This window comes from Balearica regulorum, chromosome 1 (genome assembly GCF_011004875.1).
Source record: "Balearica regulorum gibbericeps isolate bBalReg1 chromosome 1, bBalReg1.pri, whole genome shotgun sequence".
NCBI lineage: Eukaryota > Metazoa > Chordata > Aves > Gruiformes > Gruidae > Balearica > Balearica regulorum.
The window spans coordinates 103,201,027-103,223,338 of NC_046184.1; the positions used below are offsets into that span (position 1 = coordinate 103,201,027).

General features: G+C 36.3%; 1 protein-coding gene across 5 annotated transcripts in view; it reads right to left on the bottom strand.

Moving 5' to 3' along the window:
- CADM2 (cell adhesion molecule 2) overlaps positions 1–22,312 on the bottom strand; it is a 688,977-nt gene that overhangs the window by 284,726 nt on the left and 381,939 nt on the right. The gene's annotated exons all lie outside the window — the stretch shown is intronic.

The following is a 22,312-nucleotide window of genomic DNA, read 5'->3' on the forward strand; positions in this document are numbered from 1 at the left end:
GCTATAATTCTTTTTCCTATTTCCCTGTCTGTACCTCCCATGGACAGCAAATATCATTAAAGGAATACTTGAGGGAAATCTTTCCACTGACACTAATGTTTTCATTATGTAGTGGAAGCACCAAACCTAACCTTTACAATGTGTGTTAGAACACATACAGCCTTTAAGTTTTCCACTATTTTGATTATTTTGCTGTTCTTTTTTTCGCTGCATTCACTCAATACTTAGAGCCCTTGAGTTACTAAAGAAAAAAAAATCAGCTTGATTTCACTCATCATCACAGCACTACCACAGATTTTCAAATTTATTTCCCAGTTTGTTAAAAAGTACTTATAAATAATGATGTTCATGAAAATGTCAGTTAAAAATTCATAGTATTGTCAAATGTTTTAAACAGATGAGGCTATTCTTGTATCACAAGTGCTTAAAAGTCTTCCCTTTTTGTTGGTATGTTTTCTATGTTTTTAAAACAGAAGTTTTTAAATCTAAAAGATTGAGGCTTGATTTTACAGAGAATAGAACCCAAATTGGTTGCTGTTAACACTCTTCTTCCAACATCCTTTCTGTACCTTTTTCTGTAGAGGCAAACTCAGAAATACCACACTGGCAGCAGCCGAGGAAGAAAACATGAGCTATCCTTTGGAGATTTACGCTGGCAGCTGACTGCTTGATCTATTTCCCACTAGTGTTAAGAGTACAATATGGCAACAACAAAACAAAAAAAATATAGCGTGGCTTTTCTGACATCTTGTATTTTACATGCAGTTTGGAAATTAGGATTTTTTTTCCAAGGAAATTTGGTTAACAAGTTTCAGACTGATATTTAAATAAGTATCTCTGGTTTAACTCCTGAGAAAGAGCCAAAGATTCACAGAATTCATAGAGTTCAAAATTCAGATATCTTCTCAATCACATACATCAGAACTGTAATATGCCTAGAGTACTTTAATTAAGAAGAGTATACACAGTTTTCATTAATTCCTGAATGACTACATGGTAGCTTCAGTATCTAACAAAGGTATGCAATGAAATCCAAGTGGCTGACATATAAACCTCCAGAGGCAGTACTAACCTGAGGCTGGCAAGCATCTTCTCTCTTCCTTTGGTTGAATGACCTTTTGCTTGACCTACAAGTATGAGTATCACTAAAGAATATCAATGAGAAGTGCAAGCAGTCAACTCTCTACTACATAAGTTCCCCGGACAGTGGCTGGTATAAAAGGTAATGTCAAAAACAAAATTTAGAGTTTCCTTTGTGGATATCTGTATTTGTTCACCCTAAAAATTGACAGATTTATCCCCTTCTGCCTCATACCCTCCTCGCCCCCCAGGCCCTCTCTTTTGAAGTTAGGCTCTTCTGAAACTACTGCATAGAGAAACAAAATATTGACATGGCTGCCTGATTGCTGTGGAATTACTCCACAGAGGAGAATTCTGAATTAACATGCAACATCATTTTAGCTTTAACATTTTGTGGTTCAGTCACTAGACCTTGCAGTTTATTGCATCTGTGAACTGCATTTGCTTCTGCCAGAAAATAACCTTCTATTTAAGGCACTTGAGGTTGGGAAAAAATTATCCTCAAACGGATTTCATTAATTCAGGCAAGAGAAAGTTAATATCCCATGACACAACTGATTTGTTTGTAGGGGTGTTAAATGCATCATTTCCCTAATAAACTAAACCACTAGAGGAATGTGTAGAAGTTGGTGTTCCTTCCCTCAACTCATAAGAAAAGCAGCGGTGTCTGCCAGGTGAACTCTGAGGAAAAGTATTGAATGGATCATGCACTGATAAGCATTTCTAAGATACATAAATGGATTTATATACTTATATTGACAACAGAAAGAAAATATGCTATTTGAACTCTTTTGAATGGTCTCTTTTCCAGGACCCAGAAGCATCCCAAATACATACTCACTAATATACTATAACGTAATATTGCTTTTGTTGTGCCCTCAAAAGAAAAAAAGCCTATTCTACTAGCATGTTACCTGCATTACAGTTTGAGCACCCAGACTTAGAACTCCAAGTCTCTGCATTCCCATGTTTATGGGTATTGCTTTAGAAATAATGGTCTTCAAGTTGTTGATCTTTATGAAGTTCCAACTTATCATCTAATCAATACCAAAAAGAAAACAAAACCAGCTGTCTGGATAGCAAAGATATGTGACATGATTAATTCAGCTATTAAAAATATGGCCTTCTGGAATGGATATAAATGATACATCTGCAGAAAATAAACACACACTTATTTGTGTAAGTACAATGACAGACATGACCTTCACATACCCCACAATAAACCAGATTAGGGTCTTATTTCACAAACCTTTCAATTTAAGAAATGCATCCCATCCTACATGCCACAGATAACTTGCTTCTGAACTATCTATGGTGTCTAAGAGGGGTTTGAAATCCTGCAAAGGTTTCAAAGGTTCCCAAACTGCTCCTATCTGTATCTTAAATTTTGTGGGACCTGGCTCTGTTAGCCTTCTGGTATGGAAGGCCAAGCATATTTGTTGGAAACAAACAAAAAATAACAAAACCCCCTGAGACTAAATATTTCCAAAACCAGTGTCCTTAGTTCTTCTAATTTAAACAGCACCTTGTTGTGATGGGAGGATCATAGTCCTTCAGAAAGCTGAATAAATACAAGACAAAAGCTGAGTATTTTTGACATGTCAAGATATATTTGAAACATATCATTAAGCAAGACAATTGCTTAATAGATCACCATAAATTTTAACACTGTCAGTCAGAAAAATCTCTGCATACATCAGCAGGGGAAATATCAAGCTTTCCATTTTCTTCTATCTTTTCTGGGGAAACGTGGATGTAAAAACAATCAGCCTTCCTACAGTCTTCTGCAGTCTCTTTTGTTCTCTACTGAGTAAAAAAGCAAACAAGACCCCTAGATTTTACTGAACAGCTGAAATACAAATCTAGTTGCCTAGTCAACTCTCAAATATTTTAAACAAGTATGTTTCATTGCAAATGCCTATGAAGACCAAAATCTTGTGCCTTTACACGTTCTTATATCACCTCTTGGACGAATACAGGTTTGGTCTCAAGGAAACTGGAGACATCATTGAAACCAAAGAATTTTGTATTATATAAGATAGGACTCAGAAATTGTTGGGATTCAGACACTGAAATGAGCATCTTACTTCGAAGTCAAGGGACTATTATCTATAAGATTATAAAGTTCCACATGTCCAGACTCCTGGACCAATATGCATGTTATTAATCTGTAAATTATGAGGGAGTTCTATTTGAAGTGCTTACAAGTGCAACAACGGAAAGCTAGAGACATATGAGACCAATAAAAAAAAAAATCAGAAAAATTTCCACTCATTCCAGTTCAGCGGGTTCTACACATGCTTCACATGGAATTTCTGCATTACTTGTGAGACAGTCATGGTCAGCAATTTACTTCCACCAACATCACCAGATATATCATCTGCAGCAGGATCAGGAACATGGATGTCCAGCTTTAACTGTGACCAAGTGAGGCTTTCCTCAAGGGCGTCAAAATGTTCTTCACTGGGCCAGACGTGTTCCAATGCTGAGACCTCCATAGACACTGCTGATACTGTGTCCAGATGCACAGGAATTCTGTGATTGCTCAGATGTCAGCTAGTACCCTTCACTGGGCATGGGCAGAGGGGCATTTTAGCTCCATATCATGTTGTTCAACTGTTGGCAAGATCTTTGCATCATACTGATATTTCAGCCAAAATGCATAAGATATTCTACAGCTACTTCCGTTGCTGGGATAGTTTGGTCATTTAAGAACCAGCAACCTGGCTGCTCCGTGAATTCCTTTTGGCCATTTAAAGCGCTCTCATTACAATGCCCAAATCATTCACTCTTTATGAAGGCTCTCAACTTGCACAAGCCTGTACAACTATTCCACTGTGTACAAGGTTCATAAAATAGTGATAATCCAGGAGAAATACAGCTGTGCTTTCCATTAGGATCTTGAGCCATACAATGATATGGCAGGAATTACTTCACCCAGGTCCTGTTCACACCACTTGTGAGAACTCAAGGCACAGAGCCACCTCACATCCTCTGGGATGACAAGGATCACAATAAACAGTCTCTTGTGAAATAAAGACACAACAGGACAACATTTTGAAGCAATAGCCTAATAGCTGGTTCACTTGGCCTGTGGTGCAGCCAGGAAAACCATAGCCACAACACTACTTCCTAAAGATTCTCTCTGATGAAGATGAGATGTATGTTAAGATCAGCTAGGGAAGGGTAAGCACCATAGTTACAGAGGGGAGGTAGAGCAAATGAAAGGAGTACAGCATGTAGGAAAACTAAGTCCAGGCTCATGAGCTGTAAGATATAGGAGGTGTGAATGTAATGGGGGCTACGGAGGTGCTGTTTCAGTCCTCAAAGTTGGCAGACCATCGATTTTCACCAAAATGTAGAAATGTCATCATATTCAAGAGAACCAGAAATTTTTACTTGTCATCCTGCAAGGTACTTAACTGAACCAAGCAATTTTGGTATCTCATGATTGCAAGGACTGGACAGATGCTTGTATCCACAAGTTGAACAAACATTTTGTTTTTAAAATATGTATCTGTATATACTTTTTAAACACTAGCTGTGATCTTGCATTTAATCTTACTTCAGCTGTATTTGCCCTCCTTTCACCTCAATGACAATCAAAAGACTAAATTTATCAACAGCATTGCAAACCAATACATACTTTGAATGGGGTGAATTATTTAGCTTGAGTCATAAAATAGTTGCCCATGAACAGTGTTTGACAGAATTGTATGATCCCCAGGGCAGCAATCCAACTTTTAATACTGCTGTGTTACCAAAGCCATAAATATTTTTCTGGCAGTGTCAGGTTTAAAATTCAGTATCACTATAATTTCTGCCCTAATCCATGAATAGTTTAAAGGATTTGTAGTCTCTTAATATTTCATCTGCTGTAATTACAGTTGTTTTCATGTGCTATGTCTGTTTCTACAATACAGTAAGGTTCTTGTTATCCAGAAAAGAAAAACAAAAAACAAACACACAATAAAAAACCTAATGTATTTTAAAGTGCAAATCAAAACTACTACATAAGTGAAGTAAATATTAATTACAAAACCTAGCTGCTCAAACAGAAGAGGACAATCAAAACTTGCACATAATACTTCAGCTCCATGATTATTTCAATAACCACTATTTATATCTGACAGACTATTACACTACTACAACCTGTATACTGTGTAAAAATAATGGCAATTACACAGGAAGAAACATGTCAGACTAACAAGCTTAATTGAAAGTGAGGAGATGGAAAAATCTAATTAACTTTGCAAACTAGTTTTGCCTTTGTCAATTACCTTAATTGTACTAGTTCAGTACAGGTTATGATCTCCACTAAAATTTGAATCGCAGGAACATGTCTGAAATCACGGAAAGAAAAACAACTTCTGAATGCTTCTTAATTACGGCAACACATAGCATGAAGTAGCATCACATCTGTTGAGACACAATGCTTCTGAGGTTAAAACATTTTAACTTTACCTACCTACTCAATTGGTGTAAATGTTGAAAAATCGGGATGTCATTAATAATTAGTATTTTAATGCAATACTTATACATAGGAGTTTGGTATTCCCCGAACCTTGAGTTGTTCACCTAAGAGTAATCTTATTTCACAAAGAATCCCCACTGCAATGAAAGGAGAGCCAGGGAAAAGGGGTTTGCCATGGCAGTACTGTAGCAGTAGGTGCTGCTTGATCAAGGGTCAGCAAGAACAGATCAGACCTTTTTGCAAGTACAACTTCATGGCTGCAGCTGCAGCTACAACTGGTGCTGGCAATGGTTAATTTGCTGAAGGGGGAACTCAGTTTACACTGTGAAGTACATCTTGAAAACACACTAAAATCAAAAAAAGTTGGAGACTTAGGAAAGGAACCTGGAACTGCCCATCCACATCACCTCTGCCCCCATTTCAGAGGCTTGGCAGATGTAATTACGGATGGGACATAAGAACTGCAGCCCAATATTGAGGAAAAGATCCTAAAGCACAAAACAATTATGTTCCTTCCAAATTCAACTCCTGATAGTACCTACAGTTTTGTTTCCTAACATTATCAATAAGAGAGAGACAGTTTCCCATTGATATCCTTCCCCTCAAGGCCTGTTAAAGACTACCTCCTTTAAGCCAACAAATGAAAGCAACTCCTTTCACGTTCATCATTTTGTAAGGGGTCGACCCTGGCCAGCAGCCAAACACCCATCCTGCCTCTTGCTCACTCCCCTCTTTTGGGGGATGGGGAGACAACAGAAGGAAGGCAAGACGAATCATGGATTGAGATAATGATGACAGTTTACTAGGGAAAGCAAAAGCTGCACGTGCAAGAAAAGCAAAATTCACTGCTTCCCATCGGCAGGCAGACATCCAGACACCTTCCAGGCAAGCAGGGCCTCAGCACACGTTAACAGTTGCTCAGGAAAACAAACACCATGATCCCGAATGCCCCATCTTCTTCCTCCTTTCCCTGAGCTTTTATGGCTGAGCACAATACCATATGGTATGGCATACCCTCTCGGTCAGTGGGGGTCAGCAGTCCTGGCTATGTTCTCTCCCAAGCTCTTGCCCACCCCCAGCCTGCCAGTCTCTGCAGGGTAGAAAAGAGAAGCCTCTGAGGCTCTGCACGCACTGCTCAGCAACAGTCAAAACACCGGTGCGCGCTATCAACGCTGCTTTAGCCACAAATGGCAAAGCACAGTGCCATATGGGCTGCTTTGAAGAAAGTTAACTCTGTCCCAGCCAGAACCAGTACAAATTTAACAGAAAATGCAGTCGTGACTCTCAAAAAAAAACCCTATATATAACAGTAATCCCAAAAATCAGCTCTAAAGACTGTGATACAAACAGCCCTAAACCAAGCTGCTAAGATACCTTTGAAACAAAAATATTCTTTAGATCTCTTACTACCTTATAGATCTCTTACAGCCTGTAAACGTTCTGCCTGCAAAAACCTTGAGATTCATTCCTAAGGTTTTCTGACAATCCTTTTCTTTTCCAAACAGCTGACATTAGCAAAACAAAAAATTTTTATAAAATAATTCTATCAATAAGATGGAGTGCAAACACACAATGTAATTCAGAGTAAAAACTGTAAGCAGTTGGAAATACAAGCAAATGAAGATATAAAAATCATAACCAAAAAACCCACTCCAAATATCAAACAATTTTAAAAATCAAAAAGTTTCAGTTATGTATTCCTCATCCTCACTGTCAAAAGAATGTATTTTATTTTTTACAAATGTATACTTTCATCAAATGTCGTCTGTCCCACTGCAAAACTTCCAAGGTAAAACCCAAACTCCACATGCCTTAAGTGAAAACTCACTTCTCTGTAACTAAAATCAGCCTTGACACCAACACAGTTACAACAGATCGATTGCCTTTACAGAGAAAAGGTGGATAATTTTGTCCTGCTTATTCCTGTAAGAACCTCAGCTGAAAAAGGTACAGTCTAATTTTTCCCCTTCTAAGTGTATGAATTCTATCAGCTTGAAGTTCCAGCTATCAGGCACCTGAATTAAGTATTGGATGGGACATCAAAGAGATCAACTTAAGCCCCCCCAATACCTCATAACACATCATATAATCCAATTCACAGAGCTATCGGCCAACATCTTTACTTGCCAAGGATTCCTCCCATTGCTCTTCCTCTTGAGATCTACCTCCTTCAATAGCACATTTTAGTTGAAGGTAAACAGAGGTTATTTCAAATAAATTGTGCTTCACTGTTGGCATGGCTGCACTAGAGGAGACATCCTGTGATGACACGATAGTTCCTGCAAACTGATGGTGGGACCACTCTTCAGTCCTGCGAGAGAAAGGCTTCCTAATCAGTAGATGCAGGAAAAGCAGAGAAGTACCTAACAGCGGGTTGAATCTGCAGGAGGAAAGGAATCGGGGAGGATAAGCATGGTGCAGTTCTTGAGAGCTCAAGAAAAAGTAAATAAAGCTTTTGATAAAAAATATACAATAGTTCATTTAATAGTCTATACAACTTTGAAAGCCCAAGAGTAATGTTTAAGGCTACTGATGTCCCCTAGAGAAAGGAAAATTTTATGGATTAAATACTTTATCTGAAAGAGAAATAGATCAGCTGCCATACCACAACCTTGCAGCCTGAGGCAGAAATACTCAATATATTAAATTGCTATATAAACAACCCATGTCTGAGAATAAAGTGCCTGAAAAACTAAAGGAAAAAAAAAATCATCCATTGAAAAGAGCATCATTTTTTTTCTGAAGTTTGCTGGAATATACTCTGAAATGTAGACTACGTGAGGGATCCATTTGGCTTTCAGATACACAAATGCAATGAGGATTCAATTTTCTTTAATTAGTGTTTCATACTTAGCATTTAAGAGCAGAACTGGGCTCCCTAAATATCAGCGTTTCTGCAATATTTTATACTGTAATATTTACTAGGCTTATCTCTCTAGTCTTCTGTTTAATTAAACTGTCCTTTTTATTTTCAAGATACTGGCACAGCAGTTCCAAAAAAATTAAGCATCTTATACTCTGTTCTGAATTTGTTTCAAACCTCTTGCTTTTCTAATAAAGCTACCTCCAAAAAGTGCAGCTTTTAAGGTACTTCAATGGGATTACAGCTGGCCTGCTAATTCTGCCATTAAATTAATTCAGAGAAGCTCTCCACTGCAGTTACTTCTGTAACAAATAAGACTCAAGTATAAAAGATGCATTAAAACGTGCCTTGGTCACAATGTAAATGCAGAGCGCCTTACAGCCATCTAATCTCAAGAAGAGACACAAGGAAGACTGTAGCAAATTGCATACTGGAAAAACTTATATATTCTATTTTTGGCCCCATACAGATAAATATCTAACATTTTGCATTTGATTTATGTAGCTAGAGGGGTATCTATTAGACCATTTTAGACTCCAGCTATAGTTATTTTTTTCCTCAGGAACTCAAAGTTTAATAAGATGAAAGAACAAAATAAATGATACCCATTAAACAGAAAGGAAAAAACAATATTGCAGGAATTAAGCAAAGGCAAATGTCCCACGACCAGCAGGTGGCAGAGATGGAAACTGAACTCCAGCGCTGTCAAGATGGGTCTCCCCTTTCAACCTTGCCTGTACTGTCACAGCACAAGCATCAATTAGATAACTTACTTTATTGCAGAATCACATGCATAACCTTCACATTTTAATAATCCTGTAACACCACTGAAGCACTTCATGAAGGAAGAAGAGTACTGGTAATGAAAAGTCAGGTTGTCTGGGTCACGCGTATCCCAAACAAGTCTCACAACAGCTACTCACAACACATTTACTTCAAAGACAAAAAGGGATGAAGCCTTCGCTTATCAAGCATCACTTTCACTGAAGTAAAGGTGCTAGGGTATTGAAGTAGCTAAGTGCTGTAAGAAATTATTCTCTTCCCTTACTCCCCTAATACAGAACAGTAGGCTATATGTAGAGAAGAGACATTTCCCCTCCCCCATCATTTAAACTGCATAAACTGTAATTTTAGTAAATCAAGCAAAGAGCTAATCAAGTTTTGATTTGCTAATTACTTCTCAATTTGATTAGAGCTTGCAGCTAATCATCTCTGGAAATGTAAAGTCAATCTTTCACTCACATTTGCAAATCAGGCCTTTAGTGTAAAGAAACTGGGATATCGTGCATTACATCCTCATAATTTTTTTTTTATATTTCAGTGATTTTAACAATCATCCTAATTTTTATTATTGTGGCAGTGCTCTGAATAAAAACTCTGTAGAATTCTACATGGCCCTGAGAGTGAGTCGATAGGAGCTGTGGCATGACTAACATTAAACAAATACAATGCAATTTAAAAGTATAGTTCACATAGGAAATAAAGGTATCTGAAAAGGAGGAACAGACAAACACAGAGTATCAATAACCAACATTTTTAGAATAAACCTGTAGAAGTAGCAGTATACTGCAAAAGAAAAAAATGTTATGTAGAATAAACAAGTTCAGCAGGAATCAAGAAATTGGACTATGTGATTTCATTTTGTTCTGAAGTGACAGTGAAATGGAACAGAATGCAGTTCTGCTCTATTTTGTTGTGTGAAGAGTTTTTGGCATGGACTATCTACCTAATTTTTTCCTCATCCAAGTTGAGGACAAACAGCATTCTAAAAGCACTAATTCTCTGCTGTTGCTCACTGCCTGGCTGCTGCAGAGCCTTCCTACATTAGTTGCACTAAAGGACAGATGGAAAGTCAATGCCGTGAAAAATTTATTGTTACAGGTATCATAACAGCAGTTCCTGACCAGACTAACGCCCGAGTATACTTTGGTAGACAGAACTCAAATCAGGCATCTTCCTTCATACTCTCCTGGCTACCCCTTGCCTACAGAAGAAAGCAGGGCAAGATTAGGATGGGATGATCCTGTGTCTTGACCATCGTTCACACTCCAGTGTGCAGCTCCAGTATGACTAAGCCTGGAGTCCTTTCCTTCTAACCAAGCCTACCTAGACTGGGCCACTGCTGCTTCTATCTTCCCCAATATGAAAGATAAGAAAGGAAGTTACTGATGGGCAAGTACAAGGCTCCCTCCAAACAGTGAGGAAGCCGGACATCTCCCCCAGCCAGCATCCTCCTGGGCACCACACAATCTAGTGTCACATATCCTCAGCTCTGTTGTAGCCCCACATCTTCCTTATTCCAAGCTTTATCCATAATATAGTCCTTGCTTCCTTACTTATATTTCTTTAGACTTACATTTGATGCTTAAGCTGAGTAGTGCAGCCACCAGAGTGACCTTATTCAAGCCATCCACCACAGTGGATTTTCACTCCAGATTCCCATCTCCCCTGGCTGCACAGCATACCCAGTTCCTTGTGTTACCCAGACTCCCTTCAATTCCAACATTACCGTCACCTACGGAGAGCACGAGCATGTAAGCAGCAGCAGAGAGGAATAAACAGCAGGCAGCAGCTCTGAGGATTGCTTCAAAACATTTGCAGAGAAGGGTACAGACATGTTTAGTGAAGTGAAATTCTGAATAGGGCTTGCCTCCTTCCTTTCTGGTTTCATACTTCAAGATCTGCAGATCTACACTGTGACAGAGACCCACTGAAGCACAACCACAGCTCCGTGGAAACTGGGAAAGGACAAAGTGGTGTGCGATGACACTCCTTCAATTCCAACAGGGAAGGGGACATGCTGACAGTCATTTATACCTCATTTACTAAAACCCAGTCTTGTCTACCTACCCTATTGAAGACACTGGGACAGAAAAAAGAAAAGATTCAGAAACAACTGAAGTGCTATCTTAAATAAAGTGCAGCTTAAGTTCAAAAAATAAAAAACATGAAATGGGTCCATCTTAGAGAAAACACATTTAAAAAAATGCATTTAAAAAAATGCATTCAGAGCCTGTCAAAAACATTTTACTTGGAGCTTTTCCTACAAAATATTTAGCTTTTTTACTTTTATCATTACTTCTCATTTAACATTTTAAAACATCTTGTATTTGTATTATAGACTTTTGAAAGATAAAATTAAACCGCAATATTTACTATGATTCAAAAGAAATTTTAAATATTTAATTTATAATTCATTTAATGAAGAAATTCAAATGGTGAGGCTTTGTTGCAAACTTGAATTATTTTTGTAGATCCTCCATGAAATAAATTATCTAGCCAGCTGTATTTACAATCAAAAATAGCCAGTATTAAAAAAGGATGTAAAAATTGTCTCTACTGTCTATAATCTCTGTGTCTGTAACAATTTCCTGAAAGTTGCTGATTTCATTGAATTACTATTAACTCTTTTTTCCCCAGAAAAGGCTGCCATTTATCTATTCTGCTTTCTAGTTGAACACTGGAACATTAGAGGAAGTGTTTTGACCAAGGAGAATGAATACTAAAGACACTGTTTAAAGTGTCACCAATTCTTTGGTGTGACAGATTTCAAATTTTGAGTGCCATCATTGCTTTAGAGTCTCTCATTACAAAAATGACTGATTACTCATAACTGATATTAGTGTCAAAAGTTTTACAAATTCATCATCAGTATATTAATTTTAGAGAACAATTAAAATACAGATTTACAACTGTAGCTTCAGCAATATATTATTTATTATATTTTAATAATAATTAAAATGTAAAAGGTAAGGACCTCTCTATTCTCTTTAGCAATTGCTATCAAGTCATAGCAAACACATCTTTACTGACCTATTCTTCACTTTTCCCCATAACATAATTATGCATAAGATATATTCTTAATTATCCTGAAATTAATTTTGGACAAGAAACTAATAAAGGTAACTATGAAACCTTCTAAAACACGGAAATGCAGATTTTGTGACACTTGACATATTCCATATTATACTCTACAGCAAAACACCAGCTATCTCCCCACTGAACAGTGCGACCACCCTTCAACCTTGATTCAAATACAAGTGAAATGAATTAGATGAAGAACATTTTCCCTCTGATCTAATGTTCTAGGTGTTGCCCATTAAAAATAAATCTCATATTTAATTTTTATACTCCATAATCTTGTATTTATTTCCCATCTCTAATTCAGAACACAAATACTAGAAGCTTTCCAAAATATTCTCAAAAACACAAGATAAAAGGACTTTGGAAGGAATATCATAACTCCACAGAAATCTTTAATTTTGCTATTATCACAGGCACAGTCTAAACTTGGCTATTTGTGATTTTGGCAGTTATTTCAAAAGCTGTAAAGCACAGTTAGAAAATTACTTAGCTATTTTAATGGAAACCACATGAGAGAGCACTGCTTATTTTTGCCAGCAATGCTCTTCAAAAACAGTTGTGCCTATAAAGTCATTTGTTATGATTCTACTGATGAAACATCCTGCATTCAAACCTAACTCCCAGGTCTCAACCAACTACCAATAAAATGTGCCATTTCACATTTAGTATAACTTAAAAACGTAATGTTTACTGAAATAAACCTTCAGTATAAAATACATTATCCATAGAAAGGCACACTTACAGAGTTTTCAAAGCTTTTGAAACATACAGTTGAGATGATATCTATTTAACCAGCTATTTTTCAAACATCAAGAAAATAAAACTAAAGTTTGTTTCTGTATGAAATTATGACACTACTGCTCTTTTCCATCAGAGGAAAACAACTCTGCAATTCAGTTTGGGTAATAAGTGATCAAGTGACCAAACACTCACCACAAGTTTCTTAAACACCAATGGTTCAAATCAGTCCATCTATTTGATCTCCGCAACTTTAGTCCTTCTTTACAAAAATGAAGGTGAAGTGAAAATCAGAGACTTACACACAACGAAATAAAATATCATAATAATCGTCATCATCATCTGGTGACAAACCAGAAAAACAGTAACAGATAGGGTTTGTAGGGTTTGAGGTTTTTTCTTGCAGAAAGCCAGAATACAACAGAAAAACACAGGGTGCATTTCTTTGGGAAACTAATTTTCCTAGAAAATTCCATTTATTTGTTGAGGAAAACAGTTTTCTCTCAGTCTTTGTTCTAGTCATTGCTCCAATAATTGCCTCTGCCAGTTCATGTAACAAATCACTGGAATGATTCATATCTATAATTTAATAAAAAATTCATAACTTAAATGAACTAAAGAACCAGGATGTTGATGAGAACAAAGAAATTATGCTAAGGCAAGATATGAACTTCAGACCCTTTATCACGAATCATGCATCAGATTTCACAGGAAAATTAGAAGTCATGATGCCTACTATCATTCCCTTACCTTCAAATGAATACTCCATTCATTAGCAATCAAACTGTAGTGAATAAAAGCTTGCTAGAGATTTAATTTTTATGCATCTGTGGTCATAAAAATCATGGTGGGATGACTATTAATCTTCCTGCACATTTTTTTTATACATTTTTGATACATTTGCTGGATGGCTATTTCTGGTGGTTCTGAGAGTCCACTTGCATTTAAAAGAAAATTCAAATTCCTCAGTGCATCCTGTACTTTTTCATGTTACTCTCCCATTGAGCACTTGCACATCGTTTGAGGCAAAGTGACTTTTTCAATTTTGCAAATTGAAATCCTTGCTTCCTAATGAATCTTTGTCAAATCCATAGCTAGTTGACAAACAATTTAGTGTCCACAGCCTTAACCAAAACAATGGAAGACTTCTAGTTCAAGATATATATTTATAATATATAGCCAAGGGAAGTACAGAACATACAATAAACTGATACAAAAAGTTTACATTTTATCTGGAATATTTCAGTTTGGGCACTTAGAGGAAAAGCTATAGCAAGGAGTTACAGAAAAACTTAGGAAGATACAAAGAATTATTTTATCCAATAGCAATCAAATTTGTAAAAATAAAGTTATCAGATTAGAGTAGGACTTGGATAGAGCTAAATTAACACTCTTGCTTTTGCTAGGTTGTGGTTTGTTTCCCCCCGCCCCAAACACACACGTTACAACTCTAACAAGAAATCACAGATTCACCGTAGCAGGAAATTGGGAAGAAAAGTTTAAACACTTTTACTTCAACTGAAGCCGTTATTTTCCAATAAGACTTCACCCCGTTCTTGTTTGCCTGTTATATAGTGTGGCAGAACATGATGCTGTGATATTGAAAGCAAGCTAAGGATTTCCCCCTTAAACAGAGCTTTAGCTCCTTTACAAATTCATTTTTCATTACATTTGTTAACACAGTCATCCGATTCTTAGTAGCTGTATAAATTGCTTGCTCACATTCATGTTGATCTTTCAAGTATCTAGCAAGATGCCTCATGTCAAAACAATTTGATCATATAATTAATTCCTGATCAAAAATATTACTGAAAAACACAAAATATTTTAACTTGACAAAAATATGTCTTTATTTTCCATTTAACAAACACACAAAGATCTGTATAATCATACTACAGTAAAATAACTGTCCTAATTAATATGTGAGAAGATATTCCAAGTTGAAACCTGCTGTAATTATTCCTCAGTGTACAAAATATGTAAACAGTCATTGACACATACATCAAGAGATTGAAAAGGTTTCCTTATTCTGTGGTTAGTGACACTGAACTAGAAGCTATAATAATTTCTGCTTCATTGATTCATAACTAAAAGAACATAAAAGTTTTAAGAGAAGATAGATAGATCACCCAAGCTCAGCATTCTTGAAAGCACAATAGCAAGGGCACCCTCATAAGAGAACACAGATTCAGAATTTTGACTAGCTTTAGGAAAGTAAAACCTGAAATTTTGTTTTAAATTGTGCCGTCTATTTGAGAAAGCATACCTTCCAATTCTCATCAAAATTCTCCCAGCAATAACTCTTTGAAAATGTTGTATATCTTTAAGATAAGACATAAATGGCTAGCAGTTGTAAGCACAGACTTCTTGCAGAACTAAAAAGAAGTACAATACCTATATCTTGGTCACTCTTACCAGGTCCTAACTCCTTCCTCTTAAGTTTCCATATACATGGCTTGAATTACAGAAAATTTCTAGGGAACCTAGTTTGTGGTGACCAGTCACTCCAAGACAGAAAATTAAGACTTACTTGAGCAGGAAATTGTTCTTGAACTGCAGAAAGAACTATAAGGAATGTTGTTTTCCAAACACAGAGATGTATGCTGATCACTGTAAATATGGGATGCATTACTGAATTGTCTATGGTCTAATCTTGGCTATCTCAGCACCTGTGACCACTTTCTTTCCCAAGCACAGCTACACTTTATTTCTCATTAACTCACTTCCACAATGATTACTGCTTTAAATCAAAGCTGAGATTTGCCTGCCTTTTAAGAGAACTCTGTGCTCTGTTTCTAGGCATGTCAAATGAGTTGTAAGAAGAGTTCTAATGGATTAATTCAACTACAATCTTTCACTTCTTTACAATAACCTAGAATCTTCTATGTAGTACAATCTCTCAATAACAGATTAAAAAAAAAAAAAGTTTAAATGCATTGCAGCTCATATTAACCTGCTTGCTAAGAAGATAATCACTGTCATTTTGAATATGTCCGACCCCCTGCCCCACATTTTCTCTCCCCCAGGTCTATCAGCCCACAGAAATGAAACACTAAACTCCAGCTCTGGACTATATCTTGGAAAGAACTAGGAAAATTAAGACAGTTTTTAAAAAATAGAAAAAACTACATACTTTTTTCTCTGTTGTCAAAACCAAATATGATGCTCCAAGATAAAATTCTTTTTCAGAGGCTCCATTAACTAGTTCTCTGGATAGATTACCAGACTTTCCACAACTAGTAGTATTCTCCCACAAAGCAAAACAGCAATCAGAGGTAGCTGTCCCATATCTCCCAGTACAGAAGTTAGTAGCACCTAATAATATGTTTTTCTCTTCCCCATTCTGAATCAGTAAGGATCCAGTAATAGGTTGAACTGGGATATTAGAAATATGCAGATAGAAATATAATGAATTAATATCTTTTCTACATTATCATCTAAAACTGAAAAGAAAACACTCTGAGTGTTGTAGCAGTCCCTCAACTTAAGATAAAAATTTTCTTTTTTTTAAGCTGATCAAAGAAACAGAGGTAGGCAATGATCATAACAAATATCAGCAACTGATTTTGTAAAATTGTTCATGCTAACTTAATCGAATCTATTTAGAACAGAGATTTCAATGACTGCCTCCACTGAGACATGCTGGCTATCATTCTGAACGTGTCCTAACTCCCCCCCTCCCCTTTTGTCTCCCCCAAGTCTGTCAACCCGCAGAAACGAATCGTAGTTGAACAACACACAGATGGTAGAAACAATACCTTGCTGTTTTCTCATTCACCAGAATCGACGGGAACCAACTCACCATGAAGAGGAAGCAAGTGTGACAGGACTAAAGGACTTCTGAACTATGGAGCACCCTTCAGGACCACTGTCTGTCTCAGAATCCTCCTTGCTCAACCCTGCCCTATCATGCTTTTCCCTCCTCCTAGATATCACAAGGTAGTGAAGGAAAAGGCAAGAAGAGGAGTCTGGGAAAAAACATTAGGTGCAGTGGAAACGAAAATTTGAGAACAGAAGAATAACTACTGTGGGTCAAGAAGGTGCAGTGACAAAGTAAAGGTGTACATAGGTGATTGGTGGAAGTGATGAGTTGCCTGGAGGATAAACTAGGCTGGTACTTTCTGAGGTCAACTATTGTGGTAATTTTTGATGCCCTTTCTTATTTGTTTGCACTGAGGAGGAGTACATAGATTTGGAAGACTAAGTATCTTAAAATCATATTAATGTGCATACAAAGCTTGCAAAGTATAAAGCACAGCATTTCTTGCAGTATGTTCTGTGGCAAGAGATGACTACTGGGATGACTAAACGGAGATTTTTCAGGCCTGCCTACAATCAGTCAAGGGCACAAGAAATAAGATAGCAAAAGAATAGTGGGGACTTCTGGATATATCTGCAGAATATAAAGATTAATGAGCCAATATATATTATTTTAACATTGACTGATGCACAAAGATGATGTCTAAATATTAACAGTATACAATTTTGGAAAAACTGATATGTATGTGTTCCACAGAGAGATATTATTTAATTGTATACCTTGTTGCAGTTTGCAAACCATTCTTAGGTGTCTACTTTTTTCATTATGATTCATTATAATTTGACTAAATAATGTGAAGTATATCCCAGAAAAAGGCTGAAAATGAATCTTGGTTCCAAGCTGTACTTCTCCCAGCACTCAGAAGGACAACTACATGAACACAGATGCAAACTGGAATCTCGCTTTAACATTGAACATCAGTAAAAATTTCTATCACAAGCTATACTGGAAATCCCACAGAAGTCTTTACTTTCAATAGGAAGGAATTTAAGGTCCTTCAAATCATTTAGCACAACTCAATAGTTCAGTGCTGTCCAAAAAAACCCATCTTTTTTCCCTTTACATGTGGGATCAACAACTGAGAACAAACTACCGTGGTTCAAGTAATGGTTTAAAAAGTGAATAATTTTCACTGGATAATGATGCAAATACAACTTTTAAAAATCTAACTACAATGACATAGACGTTCTTTCATGGACTTTCAATGCAAACATTGATAAACCACAGAGTCATCCTATGTTTTATTTCCCCTTCTCTAAAAATATTACCATTAATTTATTCTCAGGTTTTTTGGTTGTTTTCTTTTGTTTTGTTTTGGGGGTTTTGTTTGTTTGTTTACTTTTTAGATTAAGAAGTAAACATCTTTTAGAGCAGTGTATGGAGCATCAGGAAAGCATCCATCACTCGGACACTAGCACCAACTGTCATTCCAGGAACACAGCATGTGATGTGATCCCAGTAAAACTAGACTTGCTTATCAAGAATGTTTTCAAGGACAGGTCAAATGCAGTTTCATAGTTCATCTTTTTTATTATTATTTTTTATTTTTTTAACTTTGTGCTTGTCTTTCTCTAGCTGGTACAAATTATATAATCTAGAACTACCCTGGTGGCTTGATAGCCCATTATGAAAAATAGTATAGCAGCCTAAAGTGAAAGTTGCTTTTCTTCTTCCAAGTGTCTCAGAAAACACTACATGTCTCAGCAGAACCTATTCTTCTATATGGCTCCTCTACACCAACATGGTTTCATGTACGGCACTGGTGTTCATATATTTTTAGATAAATTAACAGAAAGAGCTGTTAGAGCTTTGAGGCTTTATGAGAAAATTATACCATTTTAAAATTGTGCTCATCTCCAAATAGCCAGGCCATAATGAAAGTGCTATGAAATGGCTATGAAAAAAGCATTGGGAAAGCAATTAAAGCTGTATGCACAGCATTTACTAAAAGACAAGAAGCAGGAAAAGCTGCAGTGTTAATCAAAGTTAAGTTTCTCTCCCATGTATCTGCAAGTTCCAGAGAGAGTCATAAATCTAAAATATTTTTTGAAGGGCAGAAAAAGAATTTCTTGTAGGAATGAGGCAACCACAGTTTGCTTAAATTGTTAACAACTAAAGGTTTGATAATATATATTTAACTTGCTTGTTTAGCAACAAAAAGTTTACTGGGGTTGTAAGCTGAAAGACTTTTTTTTTTTTTTTTTTTAAATCTCATTTTGCTCACCCTTTAGGCAGCACTTGAGCAAAAAGCAGCAAGTCAGTTGCTGAAACACAACATCCAAATAAAGGGTTTGCTACTCATGCTACTTCTACATTGTTCTTGAGGTTGGATGAATTATGAAAATCATGAGAGAGAAACGATACACAGAGAAAACTTGAAATATATTACCATGAAAGCCTGGTTTATTTGTGCTGAAAATCCATCTAGAGAATTAGAAAAAGTTTAAAAATAATACTGATTGGCTCATTATAACAACAGAAGTAGTTTTTAAAATTCTCCTATCAGTTCTCCTTACCCAACATAATTTTTAAAAGTTTAAAAAATATTGAAATGTTTATTGGATCAAATATAGAAGTAGCATCTGTTACTTCACAAGTATGAAAAGGAAGAAATCAAGGATGGAGTAATAGTTGAGAAAATGAAAGCTAATTACCCTTCATGGATGACATATTTGATTTATTCCACTGAGATTCATTTCATTTGGTCGTAAATTATACTGCTTAGTCCAATATTTTGAGTACCCAGTATTGGAGGGGACACTTGGGAAGACCTAGTAAGAGACCTGCCAAAGAAATAGTTAGAACTTTCAGTGAATTATACAAATTAAATTCTGTGTTTAAAATTATTTGCATTGGGCAAGTTGTTACTTTGATATCATCTCATCTCTACTGTTTCTGCTGGCATGTTACAGGCATACAATTTATGAGAGAATGTTTTTGCAAGAATCTTTTTTTGTTGAGTTTTTGAATCTTTGTTTTTGTTATAGAAGTCCAAGGTCAATATTATCAAAGCTAATATATGGAAATCCAGTCTTAAAAGGACTGCTATGAGTTCCCTCCCCTCCATTCACAGAGAAAGAAAAACAAATATATTCGGCTTTAAATTTTCCTTTCTCATGCAACAAAACTGTATTATAAATTACGCATGACAGCTGAACACCCTAAAGAATCTCTCTGGCTGCATGACAGCTGAGTTACATATTAGCCAAATATGATAGAATTAAGTGTCACTTTATATTACTTTCAATAAAACTGATGAATAGATTAAATTAAAAAAATGCAAAATCTCTGTGAAGTTTTCATTGAAATTGACCAAAGGAAAAAATGCAATGCTGTGGATGTCAGTTTACTCATTTTTCAACACTGTTGTTTCTAAATATTGCAAACTATTTAAAAGTGCAAAGCAAAATTTAAACAGTAATTTATTTTGCACATGATGTATGCATGTTGACTCTAGAAGAACACACTCTATACAGTTAAAAGTATTAATGTTACCTCATTATAGTGTCTCCCTAAACAGCAAATCCCTATAAGGAAAGTAAAAACACAGCCTGATGATTAACATGGATTTTGATGTAGTCAGAGAGCTTCTTGGTTACTCAGGGCCAAGAAAATCCTCAGTGAACAGGTGGACATTTGAAGGGTTACCTACAGTTTATAAAAACATGTGCTGTAACAGAAGAGAAGCAGGTACCAGAATAAAGGAAGTTTTCAGGAACTCTTTAGAGAAATGTAGACTAAAAACCTCTGACGTTTGGAGTTAAGAGTGCTTAAACTGATTTAGCACAATATTTCATAGAAGAAATATCATAAAATCTTTTGCTAAAATATGAAGCAGCATGCAGAATGTTCTAATTACCCTACAGTGAAAGGAAAAGGCATCATTCTGCTTTATTTTGTATTATTTTTTACCACTGCATCTTTCTTACCCTTGCAGCAATTATTGCCACTCAGAGCAACACTTAGACCTTATCAGGCCCTCCCAAAATATTCAGAAACATTTCTTATTATCTAGGGATAACACAAATAACATGAAAAATACTAGTATAATCAGTGAAAGTTCCGAAAGCCATATGCTTCTCAAGTTCTTCATGTGTTTTTGTGTCCTAGAAATGCTTAAACTGGTGCTAACAGAAAACGTTATAGTGGGAAAATTATATAACAGTAACGATAAAACTACTAAGTGTGAAGTACCTGATTCTTATGAGAAATAAGCTACTTGTTAACAACTTTTTCCATTGCAAATCCTATATTCTAAAAAGTTGTTGCGAATATAACATTAGAGGGCGAGAAGCAGTCCTTCCAGAAAAGAGAATCTAACTGATGGAGGTCAAAAGCAACGTCAGACTTGACTTGGATCTTAGCTGCTGCCTACAACCAGTGCAGAATATCAGGCTAGTACGTTCCAGGCATAAAATATCACATAATCGTTACGCTATCCAAGCATTTCCCACGCTGCAATGAGAAAGGTTGTGTTACCACATACTGCTTTTTAAAAGCTTAAGAGAGTCCTCTGCCCTCTTAAATGTATGCAAAAATCGTCAAAGGTGGAATACTGTTTTCAGTCTTTTGGAAAGAAAGCAGCAAACACTCAGTGACCTCGTTCATTGCTTCAGGGGTTACACACATCAGCCTGACAGCTGCATGTTAGTCACCACTATCATCAAAAGCATTAATGTGGTCACCTCATCTTTATCCATTGATGGATAAAAGCTGTTTGTGTTCCCAGGAGCATTTTCATACTGAACCAAGAATTTTTAGATTTGGGCAGAGGTACTGAGAAATCTTAAAATACCTCTTCAATACCCTTCCAATCATGTTTATTCAAATTACAGAGGTTTCAGTATGAAATTACAGATAGATTGCATATAAATAAATGCTTTCCTAAGTTAAGTATCTGTACTCCTTAATGTGGTATCACCACCGATACAAACAGAAATGTTAACTGTAATGACTGTAGTCTGTGAGTGCTAGAAGAAGAGTCTCAAGATGGGAAGATCTAACAGGAACCCAGAAGGAGTTTGAACTACCTTTATTACTAACGTACACCTGGTATGGTGGCTAGACAGGACCTGATTTTAACTGTTTAGATATGCAACATCATTTGTGTTTATAGAATTGAGAATAAGCTACAAAAAGCAGGCCATTACAGATATGGTCCCCAAGAGCTGTTTTCAATTTTCTTCAAATAACTTCTAAATAATCTTGGCCTTTACACTTGCTGGCAACTTATTCCTAAAACAGCTTAGGAATTCTAGTCAAAAAGGATCACTGTATTCTAGAAGAAATGAATAGGTGACAACAGAAGTCTGCCGGTCTCCAAGGCCTTGTCTAGTGTTTGGCACAGAAGAAATCTCTCCTGAGCACCTACCTTTCTCCTGTGACAGCCCTTTGCTGCAGATTAGAGGTTACAATAATTATAGAATCTCATATAGAAGGATTTTAGGTTTTTCCCTTTCTAAATGCAAACAAT